The sequence below is a fragment of the Tachyglossus aculeatus genome, chromosome 22 (assembly GCF_015852505.1).
Source record: "Tachyglossus aculeatus isolate mTacAcu1 chromosome 22, mTacAcu1.pri, whole genome shotgun sequence".
Classification (NCBI taxonomy): Eukaryota; Metazoa; Chordata; class Mammalia; order Monotremata; family Tachyglossidae; genus Tachyglossus; species Tachyglossus aculeatus.
This window is the reverse complement of record NC_052087.1, coordinates 23798451-23817119: the sequence shown is the minus strand read 5'-3', so window position 1 is coordinate 23817119 and position 18669 is coordinate 23798451. Positions and strand designations below refer to the sequence as shown.

General features: G+C 42.1%; 1 protein-coding gene and 2 non-coding genes across 5 annotated transcripts in view; 2 read left to right on the top strand and 1 right to left on the bottom strand.

Moving 5' to 3' along the window:
- Positions 1 to 18669, top strand: part of LRRC4C (leucine rich repeat containing 4C) — a 1005802-nt gene that overhangs the window by 757696 nt on the left and 229437 nt on the right. The window lies entirely within an intron of this gene.
- Positions 2681 to 2818, bottom strand: LOC119944309. The gene has a single exon (XR_005455801.1). It is a non-coding gene; the product is annotated as a small nucleolar RNA SNORA7 (small nucleolar RNA).
- Positions 15502 to 15639, top strand: LOC119944281. The gene has a single exon (XR_005455775.1). It is a non-coding gene; the product is annotated as a small nucleolar RNA SNORA7 (small nucleolar RNA).

The following is an 18669-nucleotide window of genomic DNA, read 5'->3' as shown; positions in this document are numbered from 1 at the left end:
ACCTATCTGGAGAGAGGAGAGAGCTTATTGAGGTTCTGATTTCAGTGCTTTAGGCTCAGAGCTCCTTGCTTAGCCTGTCCCACCAACCACAGCCCGCTAACCACTTGCTCTAAGTCCTGCCTTTATCCTAATGGCACTGACCAGGTATGTATATTCTCCAGTGACAACCATAACCCCTCAGGACCTGAAGAACTCAGATTTTGACAATCCCTCTCTCCACAGGGCTCGTTCAGACATTCCTCCATCCTGGCCTCTAAGAACCACCCAGCCCTTCTGTAAAAGTAGTGATCAGTCTCAAATCTACCCTAGAATCAGAACCCAGCTCATAGAGAACTTTATGAGGAAGCATCAAGGCCTAGGGAAAAAAGCAAGGGACTGAGAGTTGAGACTTGAGTTCTAATTGTGACTCCATCACTTGCCAGTTCTGTGACCTCAGGCAAGCCACTTAACCTTTCTGTGCTTCAGTATCGACATCTCTGAAATGTGACCTAAATACTGCCCTCCCTCCCTCTGAGCCCAACGTGAGACAGGCACTCTGTTCAATCTCATTATTTTGTATCTACCACAGCGCTTAGTACAATGCTTGCTGTATGCACTTAATAAGCACTTAAGTCCTATTATTGTTATTATTGTTATTGTTATCTTTGGAAGCAGCGTGACTCAGTGGAAAGAGCATGGGCTTTAGGGTCAGAGGTCAAGGGTTCAAATCCCAGCACTGCCAATTGTCAGCAGTGTGACTTTGGGCAAGTCACTTAACTTTTCTGGGCCTCAGTTACCTCATCTGTAAAATGGGGATTAAGACTGTGAGCCCCCCATGGGACAACTTGATCACCTTGTAACCTCCCCAGTGCTTAGAACAGTGCTTTGCACATAGTAAATGCTTAATAAATGCCATCATTATTGGGGAAGCAGCGTGGCTTAGTGGAAAGAGCATGGGCTCTGGAGTCAGAGGTCATTGGTTCAAATCCCGGTTCTGCCACTTGTCAGCTGTGTGACTTTGGTCAAGTCACTTAACTTCTCTGTGCCTCAGTTCCCTCATCTGTAAAATAGGGATTAAGACTGTGAGCACCACGTGGGACAACCTGATCACCTTGTAAACTCCCCAGCGCTTAGAACAGTGCTTTGCACATAGTAAGTGCTTAATAAATGCCATTATTATTATTAATAATTATTTATTATTATTATTATTATTATTATTATTAATCTCTAGGAATAAGATTTCACCATCTGCTCACCTTGTTATTACACTCCCCATACTTCCCTCAACATTACTTGCCTTTATAACTATGGCATCTTCCATCTGTGCCACATTTCCTTTAACCCATTACCTTCTTCTTACTCAAAGTCTATCTTGTTCATACACCTATTGGTCCTTAATAAGTCTTAGACATCTACTGCTGACACTAGCCTCCCCCTTTTTCATTCATTCATTCAATCGTATTTATTGAGCGCTTACTGTGTGTAGAGAGCACTATACTAAGCACTTCGGAAGTACAAGTTGGCAACATCATTAATTAAGCACTTACTGTGTGCAGAGCATGTTACTAAGCTCTTGGAAGTCAATAAAGTGGAGTTGGAAGACTTGATTCCCTGACCTCAGGGAGCTTGCAATCTTCCAAGGAGGGATCTCCTTCACACCGTCTCTGGCACCAACAAAAATCTGAAGGAGAGCTGAAGATCTCCATTTTGCCCTTCAGATAGACTTGCCTCTGTATCAGTTGTAAGAAAGAGTCATAGACTCTGTCCTATAGGATTTTACAATCTCTGATACTGACATTTGGGGACAAATAGGAAACTGTCTTGTCCTGTTTTTATGACTAGTAAGTATAAACATTTCCATGTCTCCTCTGGAATCCAAAAGCAGGATTATATCATTCTTCATACGGTTGGTTGCAGAAGTGAATTCTTCTGGACACCACACAAAAGGGAAGCAGTTTGTTCTGTGGCTCCTAATTTATGTGCCATTAACTTAACTGGGCAATCCTTTGTCGTTTGTTGCCATCGTATTAAAAGAAGAAACTGTCCTGTGTCTCTTGTGAAACTTACTTGGTTGTGGATCTGGAATGTATCTAGTCACTCTTACTATATTAGTTGCCCAAGCTCCTAGTACAGTATTCTGTACACATAAACTTTTAATAAATGCCATTGAGAGATTGATTAGTAGCCCCCACTCACTCTTCTAAGCAATTTTGGTTTCCCTACATCCCCGTGCCATAGCAGCCTTTTACTCTTTGGGTTTCCTATATTAGGTGTATTATTAGTGATGTATTTGAGGAAAGTCTTTCACTTGTACTGACTATATGTTGACCTAAATAAATAGCAGTAGTAGTAGTAGTAGTAGTAGTAGTAGTAGTAGTAGTAGTAGTAGTAGTAGTATTTATTAAGTACTTAATATGTTTAGAGTGCTGGGAAAGAATATAAGGATGGAATTAGGCTGGCCCTCAAGGAACTCTTGTCTAGTCTTAAGCTGTCTAATCGTCTCCGACCCATAGCGGTGCCATGGACACATCTCCCCCAGAACACCCGACCTCCATGTGCAATCATTCTGGTAGTGTATCCATATTGTTTTCTTGGTCAAAATACGAAAGTGGTTTACCATTGCCTCCTTCCAAGCAGTAAACCTGAGTCTCCACCCTCAACTCTCTCCCACACCATTGCTGCCCAGCACAGGTGAGTTTTGACTTGTAGCAGATTGCCTTCCACTCGCTAGCCATTGTTGAAGCTAGGAATGGAATGGGTGTGCCTCTGCTTGACTTTCCCTCCTGTAGTCGAGACTGGTAGATTACTGGAAACTCTCTATGTGCGACCCTGAGAGGGGCTCAAGAAGCTCACAGTCTAGAAATATAAGTAGAGGAGAAGGAACTGGATTCAGACACATAAGGAGTGATGAAACAATACAGAACTTAAACTCTATCAAAGAAAAAGAAATACACAAAGAGAACAAAAATATGAATCCCCAAGTTTTTATGACACCCACGTGTAGACTGTGAGCTCATTGTGGGCAGGGATTGTCTCTTTTTATTGCTGTATTGTACTTCCCCAAGTGCTTAGTACAGTGCTCTGAACCTAGTAAGGGATCAATAAATATGATTTAATGAATAAACAACACGATCTTTTTTCTTCTAGAGATAGGTAAGGGAAATTAGGGAAACACCAAACATTTCAAATGGCCTTGGGAAATTGTACTAACATTATGGAAGGGATATCGTAATTTTTATTTCTTCTGAAAGAAGTAGCAAATTACAATCTGCTAATGGTGCTGAAAGTGAAAGCACTGTAATTTTCAGTAAATCTCAGGAAAATATAACTCCTTTTTGATTTTGAATCAGGTACACATTTCACAGTTGCTCGGCAAGTTTATGTTTCAATATACAGCAAACCTTGAAGAGCTACAGTAAAATAAATTCCCAAATTTCCATTGAGCTAGTCAGAAACTGGGAAGTTCTTTCTTGGATCTGAGAACCCCACCAACACTTTCGCCATTATTTTTCTGCCTTCTCCATGCATAGTTCCGGTACTAATTTCCCTGGAATCTGTGAGCCCCTGTGGGACAAGATCTATGTGCAACTTTATTACCTTATTATCTTATCTACGCCAGATGTTAGCATAGTGTTTTTCATACATAGAAAATGCTTAACAAATCCTGTTGTTATTATTATTTTCATCATCATCATCATCATCAATATTCTTCCTCTGTCTCTCTTCTTACAACAGGATTTTGCATCCAGTGCACTGTCTATAGATTGATTGATTGACTTTCCAAACACTCCGTGGTTATTGATAATCATCAGATAACCTCTCTAATTTGAACCACTACCCATTGTCCCTTTCTCCAAGCCTGTAGCCTTGTTATTGTTCCTGAATCATCTCTCACTCAACCCACATTTTCAGTCCATCACCAAATCCTGTGACTTCTAGCTGCACAACATTGTTAAAATCTGCCCTTCCCTCCCCACCCATTCTGTTATATTGTATGTAAGAAGTGCTTAGTACAGTGTTCTGCACACAGTAAGCATTTGGTAAATTTGTTTGATTGATTGATCCATCCAGACTGCCACTATGCTGATCCAAGCACTTATAAGCCAACTTGATTTTTACATCATCCTTTTCACTGACCTCTATGCTACCTGCCTCTCCCAACTCCAGCCCTTACTCACATCTGCTGCCCAGATCATTTTTCTGAAAACTCACTCCATGATTACCTACTCTTCAAGAACCTCTAGTGGTTGCCCATCCAGTAGAAACAGCGTGACTCAGTGGACAGATCATGGGCTTTGGAGTCAGAGGTCATGGGTTCAAATCCCAGCTCTGCCAATTGTCAGCTCTGTGACTTTGGGCAAGTCACTTCATTTCTCTGTGCCTCATCTGTAAAATGAGGATGATGACTGTGAGCCCCACGTGGGACAACCTGATCACCTGATCACCAGCACTTAGAACAGTGCTTTGCACATAGTAAGGGCTTAATAAATGCCATCATTATTATCTCCTCATCAAACAGAAACTCTTGACCATCGCTTTAAAGCACTCATTCAGCTCACCCCTCCTACCTCACCTCACTGATTTCCTACTACAGCCCAATCCACCTGCTTCACTCCTCTAATGTAACTTACTCATTGTACCTTGATCTCTTCTATGTCTCACCACTAACATCTTTCCCACATCATTCCTCTAACCTGGAACTCTCTTCCCTTCCACACTCATGAGGCCACCTCGCTCCCCACCTGCAAAGCCTTTCAAAATCACATCTCCAAGAAACCTTCCCCAATTAAGCCCGATCTTCCACTACTCCCTCTCCCTTTTGCTTTACCTATGCACTTGGTTCTGTACCTTTGAAAACACTTGATGCTCAATCCATGCTCATTCCGCAGTAGTTATGTTCATCTTAAGAGAAGCAGCATAGCTCAGTGGAAAGAGCACGGGCTTGGGTTCTAATCCCGGCTCCACCGCTTGTCAGCTGTGTGACTTTGGGCAAGTCATTTAACTTCTTTATGCCTCAGTTACCTCATCTGTCAAATGGGGATTAAGACTGTGAACCCCACGTGGGACAACCTGATCACCTTGTATCCACCCCAGTGCTTAGAACAGTGCTTTGCATGGAGCAAGCGCTTAACAATTGCCATTGTTATTATTTATTATTATTATCTATGATTTATTCAATTAATGTCTGCCTCCCCCTCTAGAGTGTATGCTCCTTGTTGGCAGGGAAAGTGTCTACCAACCCTATTGCACTGTACTCTTCCAATCACTTAATTCATTTCTCTGCACACAGTAAGTATTTAATCAATACCATTGATTGATTGACTGAGTGATAGATTTAGCACCTTCCACAGTTGCCTGAAAAATCCACTTGCACGTGGAGGTTTTAGAAAGTATGCACAATTGATCTTACCCACTGCAGAAGATTTTAGAGAGCCCACATCATGATTTCTAAGTGAAGACTTTGTTAGCCTTGAAAGCAGAGAAAAGGTCCTGATATCACCATCTTGGTTTCCTGAACCCAGTTTCATTACTTGTTTTCTTTTTTTGCTGAGCCTTGAGAGAATGGTTTTGTTCCTGGGGAGTCTGTTAGCATTACTGGTGTCTGAATCTTTTTCATTTAGGATTTAAGCATTTGGGTCTTTCCCTCATCCTTTTAATACAAACACCTACGTATCCCTGAAGAAGAAAAAAATTGTTTCTGGAAGACTTTTCCATTGAAATCCTAATTATGATCACTCTGCTGTTTGCATTGATCTTGTCTACAGGAATTATCTATTAGAACCACCACCTCTACTTTCATCCTCATGCCCTCACCCTTCTCAGTTCCCAAATTCCTGCAAGCTGGATACAACTACATGGGATATTGATGATTGAAAATGAAGTGTGGTGTTCATCATTTGTTGAGCTACTGAATTGGGGTGCAATAATGTTTTATGTTAAAATAGGAAAATAAAAAAGAAAAGGGAAAAAATAGACAAAAACAAACTTCAAAATATCTGGATGAGAGAGCTAATTAGGATGGCCAGTGATGGCATTTATGGATAGTAAGGTACTTAGACCTACTGTATAACAAAATTATAAGATACTGATATATGAAGGGAGTTTTTCTGACAGAAGATTTCTTACAGGAAAATCTTTGATCTCTCTTTACCTTACTCCAGGATAATAATAATAATAATAAAATAATAATAATGGTAATTGTTAAGCTCTTATTATTTCCAGGACTGCACTAGAGTTGGTGTAGGCCCAAGAAAATCAGGTAAGAAACAGTCCCTGTCCCTCATGAGGCTTACAGTCTAAGAGGGTGAGGAGAACAGGTATTAAATCTCTTAAAGTTGAGGAAAATGTGGCAGAGAAATGTTAAGTAATGTTAAATGTTAAGTTGCCCAAGATCACACAGCAGAGGCAGAATTAGAACCCAGGTTCTCTGACTCCCGAGTCCATGCTCTTTCCACTAGGCTACACTGCTTCTGGATTTCCCAGTAGTGTTCCCCACTTATGTCCCTTTGAGCATCATGCCGTGTCTGTGTTTTGTATGAGCCAAAGTGGAGAAAAACAGGACAAGTAAAATGAGAAAAAGGACTTAAAGAAAGGTGTCAAATTTAGGCTGAAAATGTGACAGTCAACTGGAAAATCAGACAACCTGGTTTTAAAACAGATGAATAGCTACCTTAGGTATAATTAATCACCTATCAGACTACTGTCCCAAGACAGAGCCATTTTATGTCATTCACGATAAGTGTTTGTAGATCTTGCATACAGGAAATGGAGATTTTGCATCTTCTCACAGTGATCCACAGCCAAGTCTCACAATCTATAAGGCCAAAACAACTGCATGAAAAAATGTTATTTTTATTCAAATATATATTCATAGCTTTTATTCTCAGAGGAGGAAGTGGAAAAACTAATTATATTCCTCCTTAAAATAATCCTTCATGATTGAATCGCTTATTTCAGCATCCTACCCATTTAATAATGTTTAAAATGACAGTGACATGACAATGATAAGATAATTATATTGCCTAGTTGAAAGAGCACAGGCCTGGGAATCAGAGGACCTGGGTTATAATCCAGATTGCCGTTTTCCTGCTGTGTGACCTTGGACAAGCCACTTCACTTCACTGTGCCTCAGTTACCTCATCTGCAAAATTGGTATTCAGTACCTGTTCTCCCTCCTATTCACTCTGTGTGTCCCATGTAAGACCTGATTATAATACTACTAATAATAATGTTGGTATTTGTTAAGCACTTACTATGTGCCAAGCACTGTTCTAAGCAGTGGGTACAAGGTAATCAGAGTGGCTCAGTGGTAAGAGCCCGGGCTTTGGAGTCAGAGGTCGTGGGTTCGAATCCCAGCTCCACCACAAGTCTGCTGTGTGACCTTGGGCAAGTCACTTAACTTCTCTGAGCCTCAGTTACCTCATCTGTAAAAATGGGGATTAAGACTGTGAGCCCTACGTGGGACAACTTGATCACATTGTATCCCCTCCAGCGCTTAGAACAGTGCTTTGCACATAGTAAACGCTTAACAAATGCCATGATTATTATTATTATTATTAATCAAGGTTGTCCTATGTGGGGCTCACAATCTTAATCCCCATTTTACAGATGAGGGAACTGAGGCCCAGTGAACTTAAGTGACTTGCCCAAAGTCACACAACTGACAAGTGGCAGAGCTGGGATTAGAACCCATGACCTCTGACTCCCAAGCCCAGGCTCTTTCCATTGAGCCATGCTGCTTCCTGCTACAAATTATCCTGTGTCTACCCCAGCACCTACTACAGTGATTGGCATATAGAAAGCTCTTAACAAATACCATGATCATTTTCATTATTATCATTGATGTCATTATTATTATTATTACTAACCTCCTCTACCCATCAAACCAAACCCTTGGATTTTTGCTTGCATTCCAAATTTTCCAGCCCATTCACACTGTTGCCTACTGGACCATTTTCCTCCTGGAATTTCCTACACCTTTTCCCAACACCAACTCAAAATAAAAAAAAAACATCACTGCCTGTCTGAAACATAGACCCTTTCCCTCTGGGTTTTTCATTAGTGTCCAAAAGGACTGCCGCTGGCCTTGGTTTGCTTATCAATATGTGGCAAGATTAATGGTATTAACAGAGTTCTGTTACTCAACAGTGAAAGAGCATATACTAGTCCAAGTCACCGAGAGTCAGTAGCAGCATTAGGTTTGCTTGGCATAATGAGGTTCCAACTCAGTGAGGAAGATGACTTTGTGGAGATTCTCCACAGCCATTTGCTTTTTATGTTTTCATTTAATGGTTTGACATCTTATGACAATTATAATTATTTTTGTCCGATTTTCTCTCTGAAGTAACTTTGATACAGATCAATGAATCTCAGTGTCTTTTTTTATGGAGCAGCAACACCAGGAACTGACAGCTGGAAATCTTAATTGGTCCAATGACAGAAAGTGTAATCACTGCTCACAGAGTCACTTATTCTGTCCGACCTTGTGTTTAAATCAAAGGTAAATTTTAATTTTGTTATTGGAAATGGCAAAGTTGCTCCACGGCAGGGTGGTTAGGCAGGGAAAGGACTTCTGTCGTTGCAAAAATCTGTTGGTAAGGGAGCTGTTACTTAATGTCATCTAAGTGCTAGTCTAGTGACCAACTTTTCTGTGTCGCCACTCATTTGACATTTGTCTCCACTGACCTTTGTGCTAAGACTATTAGAAAGGAATTAGAGGAACACCAATTGAGATGCAGATGCCTACCAACAGACAGGTAGGAAGCAGTCTTAGTGAAGAGAGCGTATGCCTGAAAATCAGAGAATGTGGGTTCTAATTCCGGCTCTGCCACTTGTAGACTCTGTGACCTTGGATAAGTCACTTAGCTTTCCTGGGCTTCAGTAATCTCAACTGTAAAATTATTTTAACACTGGGAGCCCCCTCTGGGACATGGACTGTGTGCTACCTGATTACCTTATATCTAAATCCCAGAGCTTAGTACAGTGTGTGGCACATAGTAAGTGCTTAACAATACCATAAAAGCAAACAAAAAAAACAACAACTGGGCTGTGACCTCTGCATGGAGGGCACTAGAGAGTTGTCAGACTGAAAGACATTTGGTCATTGCTGAGTATTCTCTATCCCACTCAATGTGGCCTTGAGGTGATAAGCAGTACATAGCACCACCAAACATTTGAGCTAGCAAACCCTCAAGATACAATATTAACCAGGAGTAACATAGAATTGAGCCCAAATAGCCCAACCCATCCAGACCTTGTTTTGGCTCTGAATCCACCTTCATTGCTTTGAAATAATGCTATTAGTCATCATTCATACTAAGCTTCTTTAATGAATGCCCTTTAAATAATCATTTAACCACAAATCATATTTACCTTGATAAAAATCTTTGGCCTTGGACAAATGGATGAGTATTTCACTGGGGCTGGCTTTCTTAGTATCATGGGAGAATTAAAATATGTTTTAGGCTTCTAAAGGTAAGCCCTCCCCCTTATCAGTTAATCAATCAATCAATCAATCAATCAATCGTATTTATTGAGCGCTTACTATGTGCAGAGCACTGTACTAAGCGCTTGGGAAGTACAAATTGGCATCACATAGAGACAGTCCCTACCCAACAGTGGGCTCACAGTCTAAAAGGGGGAGACAGAGAACAGAACCAAACATACCAACAAAATAGAAATGTACAAGTAAAATAAATAAATAAATAAATAAATAAATAAATAAATAAATAGAGTAATAAATATGTACAACCATATATACATATATACAGGTGCTGTGGGGAAGGGAAGGAGGTAAGACGGGGGGATGGAGAGGGGGACGAGGGGGAGAGGAAAGAAGGGGCTCAGTCTGGGAAGGCCTCCTGGAGGAGGTGAGCTCTCAGTAGGGCCTTGAAGGGAGGAAGAGAGCCAGCTTGGCGGATGGGCAGAGGGAGGGCATTCCAGGCCCGGGGGATGACGTGGGCCGGGGGTCGACGGCGGGACAGGCGAGAGCGAGGTACAGTGAGGAGATTAGTGGTGGAGGAGCAGAGGGTGCGGGCTGGGCAGTAGAAGAAGAGAAGGGAGGTGAGGTAGGAGGGGGCGAGGTGATGGAGAGCCTTGAAGCCCAGGGTGAGGAGTTTCTGCCTGATGCGCAGATTGATCGGTAGCCATTGGAGGTTTTTGAGGAGGGGAGTAATATGTCCAGAGCGTTTCTGGACAAAGATAATCCGGGCAGCAGCATGAAGTATGGATTGAAGTGGAGAGAGACACGAGGATGGGAGATCAGAGAGAAGGCTAGTGCAGTAGTCCAGACGGGATAGGATGAGAGCTTGAATGAGCAGGGTAGTGGTTTGGATGGAGAGGAAAGGGCGGATCTTGGCAATGTTGCGGAGCTGAGACCGGCAGGTTCTGGTGACGGCTTGGATGTGAGGGGTGAATGAGAGAGCGGAGTCGAGGATGACACCAAGGTTGTGGGCTTGTGAGACGGGAAGGATGGTAGTGCCGTCAACAGAGATGGGAAAGTCAGGGAGAGGACAAGGTTTGGGAGGGAAGACAAGGAGCACAGTCTTCGACATGTTGAGCTTTAGGTGGCGGGTGGACATCCAGATGGAGATGTCCTGAAGGCAGGAGGAGATGCGAGCCTGGAGGGAGGGGGAGAGAGCAGGGGCAGAGATGTAGATCTGGGTGTCATCAGCGTAGAGATGATAGTTGAAGCCGTGGGAGCGAATGAGGTCACCAAGGGAGTGAGTGTAGATTGAGAACAGAAGGGGACCAAGCACTGAACCTTGGGGAACCCCCACAGTAAGAGGATGGGAGGGGGAGGAGGAGCCTGCAAAAGAGACTGAGAAAGAACGACCGGAGAGATAAGAGGAGAACCAGGAGAGGACGGAGTCTGTGAAGCCAAGGTCAGATAGCGTGTTGAGGAGAAGGGGGTGGTCCACAGTGTCAAAGGCAGCTGAGAGGTCGAGGAGGATTAGGACAGAGTATGAGCCGTTGGATTTGGCAAGCAGGAGGTCATTGGTGACCTTTGAGAGCGCAGTTTCCGTGGAATGAAGGGGACGGAAGCCAGACTGGAGGGGGTCGAGGAGCGAGTTGTTGTTGAGGAATTCTAGGCAGCGCGTGTAGACAACTCATTCAAGGAGTTTGGAAAGGAATGGTAGGAGGGATATGGGACGGTAACTAGAAGGTGAGGTGGGGTCAAGAGAGGGTTTTTTTAGGATGGGAGAGACATGGGCATGTTTGAAGGCAGAGGGGAAGGAACCAGTGGAGAGTGAGCGGTTGAAGATGGAAGTTACGGAGGGGAGAAGGGATGGAGCGAGAGATTTCATAAGATGAGAGGGAATGGGGTCAGAAGCACAGGTGGCCGGAGTAGCACTTGAGAGGAGGGAGGAGAGTTCCTCCGAGGATACCGCTGGGAAGGATGGGAGAGTAGCGGAGAGTGTTGAGAGCCGGGGGGTTGGAGAAAGGGGGGAGGAGACTTTAATCAATCAGTGGTAGTTACTGAGCACCTCCTGAGGACAAAGTACTTAACTAAGCTCTTGGGATAATGCAGCAGAAGCAGATGCATATTTTCTGCCTTCACTGAACTCACAGTCTAATGAAACAGACAGCAGACAAAAACGATTTACAAATAAAAAGATCAGCCAGAAGAAACAAGGACCAAAACTGCCCTTTTGAAGGTCACCATTGACCTCCTTCTTGCCAAATCCAATGGCTTCTACTCTATCCTAATCCTCCTCAACCTCTCAGCTGCCTTTGGCACTGTGGATCACCCCCTTCTCCTCAACATGCTATGCAACCTTGTCTTCACAGACTCCGTTCTCTCCTGGTTCTCCTCTTATCTTTCCGGCCATTCATTCTCAATCTCCTTTGCAGGCTCCTCCTCCTCCTCTCATCCCCTTACAGTAGGGGTTCCTCTAGGGTCAGTTCTTGCTCTCCTTCTTTCATCTACACTCACTCCCTTGGTGAACTCATTCGCTCCCACGGCTTCAACTATCATCTCTACGCTGTTGGCACCCAAATCTACATCTCTGCCCCTGCTCTCTCTTCCTCCCTCCAGGCTCATATCTCCTCCTGCCTTCAGGACATCTCCATCTGGATGTCTACCTGCCATCTAAAACTCAATATGTCCAAGATTGAACTCCTTATCTTCCCTCCCAAACCCTGCCCTCTCCCTGACTTTCCCGTCACTATAGATGGCACTACCATCCTTCCTGTCTCACAAGCCTGCAGCCTTGATGTCATCCTCTACTCTGCTCTCTCATTCACCGCACACATGCAGTCTGTCACCAAAACCTGCTGGTCTCAGCTCCACAACATCGCCAAGATCCACCCTTTCCTCTCCATCCAAACTGCTACCTTGCTGGTTCAATTTCTCATCCTATCCCGACTGGATTACTGCCTCAGCTTCCTCTCTGATCTCCCATCCTCCTGTCTCTCCCTAGTTCAGTCTATACTTCACTCTTCTGCCCAGATTATCTTTGTACAGAAATACTCTGGGTATATTACTCCCATCCTCAAAAATCTCCAGTGGCTTCCTGTCAACCTATGAATCAAGCAAAAACTCCTCACTCTCAGCTTCAAGGCTGTCCATCACCTCGCCCCCTCCTACCTCACCTCCCTTCCCTTCTACAGCCCAGCCCACACCCTACACTCCTCTGTCGCTAACCTCCTCACTGTGCCTTATTCTCACCTGTCCCGCTGTCGACCTCCGGCCCACGTCCTTCCCCTGGACTGCGATGCCCTCTGTCCACATATCCGGCAAGCTAGCTCTCTTTTTCCCTTCAAAGTCCTGCTGAGAGCTCACCTCCTCCAGAAGTCCTTCCCAAACTGAGCCCCCTTTTTCCTCTCCTTCTCCCCATCCCCCACACCCTACCTCCTTCCCCTCCCCACAGCACTTGTATATATTTGTACAGATTTATTACTCCATTTATTTTACTTGCACATATTTACTATTCTATTTATTTTCTTAATGGTGTGCATATAGCTTTAATTCTATTTGTTCTGATTTTTTTTATAGCATTTATTAAGCACTTACTATGTGCAAAGCACTGTTCTAAGCGCTGGGGGTTACAAGGTGATCAGGTTGTCCCACGGGGGGCTCACAGTCTTCATCCCCGTTTTACAGATGAGGGAACTGAGGCCCAGAGAAGTTAAGTGACTTGCCCAAAGTCACACAGCTGACAGTTGGCAGAGCTGGGATATGAACCCATGACCTCTGACTCCAAAGCCCGGACTCTTTTCACTGAGCCATGCTGTTTCTCTGACACCTGTCTAGATGTTTTGTTTTGTTGTCTGTCTACCCCTTCTAGACTGTTAGCCCGGGGTTGGGTAGGGACCATCTCTATATGTTGCCAACTTGTACTTCACAAACACTTAGTACAGTGCTCTGCACACAGTTAGCACTCAATAAATGCGATTGAATGAATGAATGAATGAATTGCTGCAACTGTATTAGGATGGAATAACTGACCAATTCAGTCTACAAATAAAAATATTCATGTATAACACATGCTGGACATAGAGATAACATACATAAAGGTTCAGGGTAACTGTGGGATTGACACATCTGGGGTACTGATAATACTGGGAGGCTTTCTGAAGGAGGCAGGACTTTAAGATAGCTCTGAAGATTGGGAGATCTCTGGTCTGGCAGTTTCGGGGCCGAGGAGAAGGTTAGAGGATGAAAGAGGGGATCAGAGGTGAAAGATTGTTGAGAACAAGGTAAGCTGGGCTGGAGTGAAGAGTTTGCCAGGTAAAGAGCACTGATATGTATGATGGGCGAGCTGGGAGGTAACCTTGAATTGTGATGAGTTTTTGCATGGTGTGGAGGGAGATGGATATACACTGGAGGTTCTTGAGAAGAATAATGCTGAGTATTGGATGCTTCAAGAAAATAATCCTTGCACCTGCAGATAGTGTACATTGAAGGGAGAGGGGCTGGATGCAAGAAAATCAGAGGGAAGGCTGAGACTGTAGTCTAACATGATATGACAAGAACTTGAACCAGGCTTTTGCAGTTGATGAATGGGAAGGGAAAGATGGTGAAGGATTGAGGATAACACTGAGATTTGGAGCTTTTGGAACAAGGAGGATGGAGACATTATTACTAAAGATGGAAAATTAAGGAGGAGGAGAGGGTTTAAGGCAGGGTTCTTAACACCAATGCTTGAAGTACTTTGTGGGTAATTTTAATTATTTTAGTGTGAGAAGATGTGCATCTTGACAGGTGAATCCAGGATAATGCAGCCTCATTCCTTAATAAGAACTCGCTAGCCTCTTGTTCTCTCTCCTAGGGAATGAGCCCATTTTATAGTCCATCATTATTCATGTCCTGGCTCCTCTTGATCAAACACTCCCCTCTGTATCAGCGGACGGGTTTTATTAGTGGAAGGCACAGACCTTGTTTTGTGTAGGAATTTTTACAGCTGTCGCATTTGCTCTTTTGCCAAGCTAAAGTCACAGGGAGGAAAATAATCATTGAGTCACACAACTGAATTTTATCATTACGTGAGCAAGAATCATTATGCAGTTCTAAGGGAAGATTGACCTTACATCAGGTCCAGGCCCATATGTGTTGGAAAAATATACCTGACTCATACAGTGATAGAGTGGGTCAGACCACACTGTGCACTTTTTTTACACTATTAATTCTTAACCAGTACAAATGTCATAGGGATTTTTCCCTTTTTGCCACATATGGAGGACCTGCCTTTGATTTTTGTGTAAGCCGAACAGCCTTCAGACTACATGTGCCCTATTCCAATTTTATATGGGTAAGCCAAGGGTCACATGTGAGTTTAATATCTCCAAAGCAGCTCTTTTTGAATTTCTAATTGTTTATTTCTTGTGGGCAGGAGAAGTGTCTACCGAATCTGTTATACTGTTCTACTACACTCTCCCAAGTGCTTGGTAATGTGCTCTGCACACAGTAAGTGCTCAACAAATTTCACTGATTGGTTAACTCAGTAGATCTTAAATCACTTGGAAAATCTGTCCTAATCACTAAGGGAAGACCTGAAATGAATCAGGATAAAATCTGCTGGACTTCAAGATGACCAAGAGTTAACTTTGTGAATCTTAAATCTACAGCATAATTTCACAGTAGGGCTAACTATACCTGGAACCAAATCCTACTTTGAACTCATTGGTAGGTTCAGTGTTTCTTATGACACCCTGAGTACACCAAGAATTGCATACAGACCAGTTAGGTGTGAGCTGGAGAAGGTATTTCAGTATTGGTTAGCTCTGAATCAAGTTTATTTTTGACTAATTCTGAAACTGTCTAAAATGGGGTATGCTCTATGACTTCTCTGATAGCCCCTATTCATTTGTTTTGGTATAGTGTTCCTGAAATAGTTTTTGAATTAGGTACATCTCCTCCAAGAAGCCTTCCCTGACTAAGCCCTCTTATCCTCTTCTTCCACTGCCTTCTGCTTTAGCCTGACTTGCTCCCTTCATTCATCCTCTGTCCCATTCCCACAGCACATATCTATATGTCTGCAGACAGCTGTAATTTATTTTATTTTTATATATATTAATGTCCAACTCTCAGGGTCTCACCTGGAGAGATTCCAGTACTCTACCAGTCTCGAGTATGGGAGGGAGAGTCCAGCAGAGACATACCCATTCCATTCCTAGGTTGGACAGTGGCTAGCGAGTGGAAGACAATCTGCTACAAGTCAAAACACATCTGTGCTGGGTAGCAGGGGCATGGGAGAGAGTCGAGAGCGAAGACTTAGGTTTACTGGGTGGAAGGAGGCAATGGTAAACTGCTTCCATATTTTTACCAAGAAAATTCTGTGGATACACTACCAAAAGGATTGCAGATGGAGGTGGGGCGTTCTGGGAGAGATGTATCCATGGCATCGCTATGGGTTGGACACGACTCGACAGCATAATGCAACAACATATTAATGTCTGTCCCACCCTCTAGACTGTGAGCTTGTTGTGGGAAGGAAATGTGTCTGTTTGTTTTTATATTTTTAAACTCCCAAGTGCTTAGTACACTGCTTTGCACACAGTAATTGCTCAATGAATATGGTTGAATAAATGAATTGTATGGATGTCCCAGGGATTGCTGTTATTGTGTGATTTGAATTTCCTTACAGCTTGAGGCGATGAGTTCTAAAGAATGCTGGAGCAGCAGCTTGCCCTGGGAGAAAGAGAACAGGCTCGGGAGGCAGAGGACCTGGATTCTAATCCTGTCTTGCCATCAGTATGTTGTGTGACCTTGGGCAAGTCACTTCATTTCTATGGGTTTCAATTACCCCATCTGCAAACTGGGGATTCAGTATCAATTCTCCCACCTACTTAGATTGTGAGCCCCATATGGGACCTGATTATATTTTATCTACCCCAGGTCTTAGAGCATGTTTGACACGTAGTAAACACTTAACAAATACCACAATTATAATAAGTGACCACAGGGCATATATGGTATTTGGAATGATATTTCACATTTTGTTTCTCTTTTTTTAAGAGTTGTGTACTTCATATTCTGCTTTTTCTTGGATGTATCTGGAATAGCATTCAGTTAAAACCTAGAAAAAAACCTTATCTTCCTATATGCTTTCAGAGATGCATTTCTCAGGTACACAACATGAAAAGCAGTAAATGTCATTAATAAAAAATTTTTTTACACCTTTGGGATTCCAAAATGGAATGTTTCTCCCATTTTATAGGGATTATTTTATTAGCCACCCGAAGAGAAATAATGGTTCATTTACCAATGTCAAAACCAATCTCAATTCTCTGCTATTTATTTTGCTTTGTGTAAATTTTAATGCATTTTTAATTCCACCCCACTGGATGGTAAACCAACCATTGAAGTTATTGCTGCCCTATAATGTATTTCAGTCATTTCTAATAAACCTGGACTTTAGGATGATTTATCATTACCTCCATAAGCTACTGATAATATATTCACCACCTGAACTGAGAGGAGCAGGACAGCACTTCTATTACTTGGGGTGGATTTTTGGATATTATACAAACAAACAAAAGAGGCAAGATTTTTAGCAAAGCAAATGTCAAGGAAAACCTGTAAGTCTTTTCAAAAGACCATTTTTAATGGAGGTACTGATTTAAATAAAAGTGGTCTAGCTTCTAGTGCAACTCACAGTCGATGACAACCTAATTTTGATGGTCTCCAATCAATAATTTAGGCCAAGAATTTAAGTAGGATATATGCACAAAATATGCTACATATTCATGATTTTTCCATATCGATTGATGAATATATCTTGCTACAATCATTCAACTGAAATGGCCAAGAATCACTAAGTATATACACTAGTTCAGGTTTATTGGGTCCCATGGAAAACACAAAAAGCCTAAGGATGTAAGGCAAATATGATGTACTTCCATTTAAAGAAGCCTAAGCATTATTTTTTCTTCAATTCATTCAATCATATTTATTGAGTGCTTACTGTGTGTAGAGCACTGTACTAAGAGCTTGGGAAGTACAATTCAGACTAAATGCTATAGTAGATACAAGATAGGTTTGACATAGTCCCTGTCCCACATTGGGCTTACCAGTCTTAATCTCATTTAACAGTTGAGGTAATTGACACACAGTGAAGTTGCATGACTTTCCCGAGGTCACACAGGAGATTAAACAAGTGGTGGAGTGGGGTTAGAACCCAGGTCCTCTGACTCTCAGGTCTGTGCTCTTTCCACAAGGCAATGCTGCTTCGGTACTTGTATAGTACAATATTATGTAGTATCAATAATACGCAATTTTGTTTCAGCTTTTTTGAACTATGGGACTTCAATAGTTTCATATTTTTGTGAGTTAATATCCCTCATATGCAGATATATTCAAAACAACATTACTGTTCTTATTGCTGCTATTGTATAACTTCGTGTTTTGTACAAGACAAAATATCTGTTTACTTTTGGAAAAAATAAATGGTTCAGGAAGTTGGCTTTTCTAGAGAACTACGAAAGGACTTTGTACTTTTTTTCAGCATATGTAGTTACAATTGTCTCATTTGTCATGCTCCAAAGTAAGAGAAGTAAGATAGTTCCTTGACTGTAGATATCCATGTGAAAGGAATTTGTTAGTAATACTAAAAAAACAAAAGAATACAGGAAATGATCAGAGATCCTATGATATGGATTGGACAAGGGGTACTATATTTCAGTAGTATTAAAATAACTAGACCACCCTCCCAGATTAACCAAAAATATACTGGCTCACTGTTTGCATTCTACCCATTGGGTATTTGAATTTAGTCTTAACTCAAGTTGTAATAACTTGATGTTTCATTTCATTTAGTTCATAAATGGGTCTGATTCACAAATAGATTATTTATATTGATTGGTTTTTTTTCTGAATCAATTTAAGCAGCTTGACTCTATTTCAAGTTTTAAATACGGTGTGATTACCTATTAATATTTTTTTTAGTCTGAATGAGGTAAGTAGCTTAAGTTGGAACTGGAGATTAAATCAATTCTGCCATTGCCTTAGCCCAACTGCTTTTCTTTGTAAGATATGTATGACATTCGTTCATGTTCTGGAAGATGAAGAAAACTCATGAAAATGAATGACCGATCCTCATTATAGTGATAATTTATAAGGAGACCTCCTTTGATGCAGTCAATTACAACATTGTGCATTACAACAATACTTTAATGAAGAGTGGGTTAGGTGCTAAAAATTTCCAGAAATGAATGTATATTACCTAAATGTGTAAACGGAGCTTCATT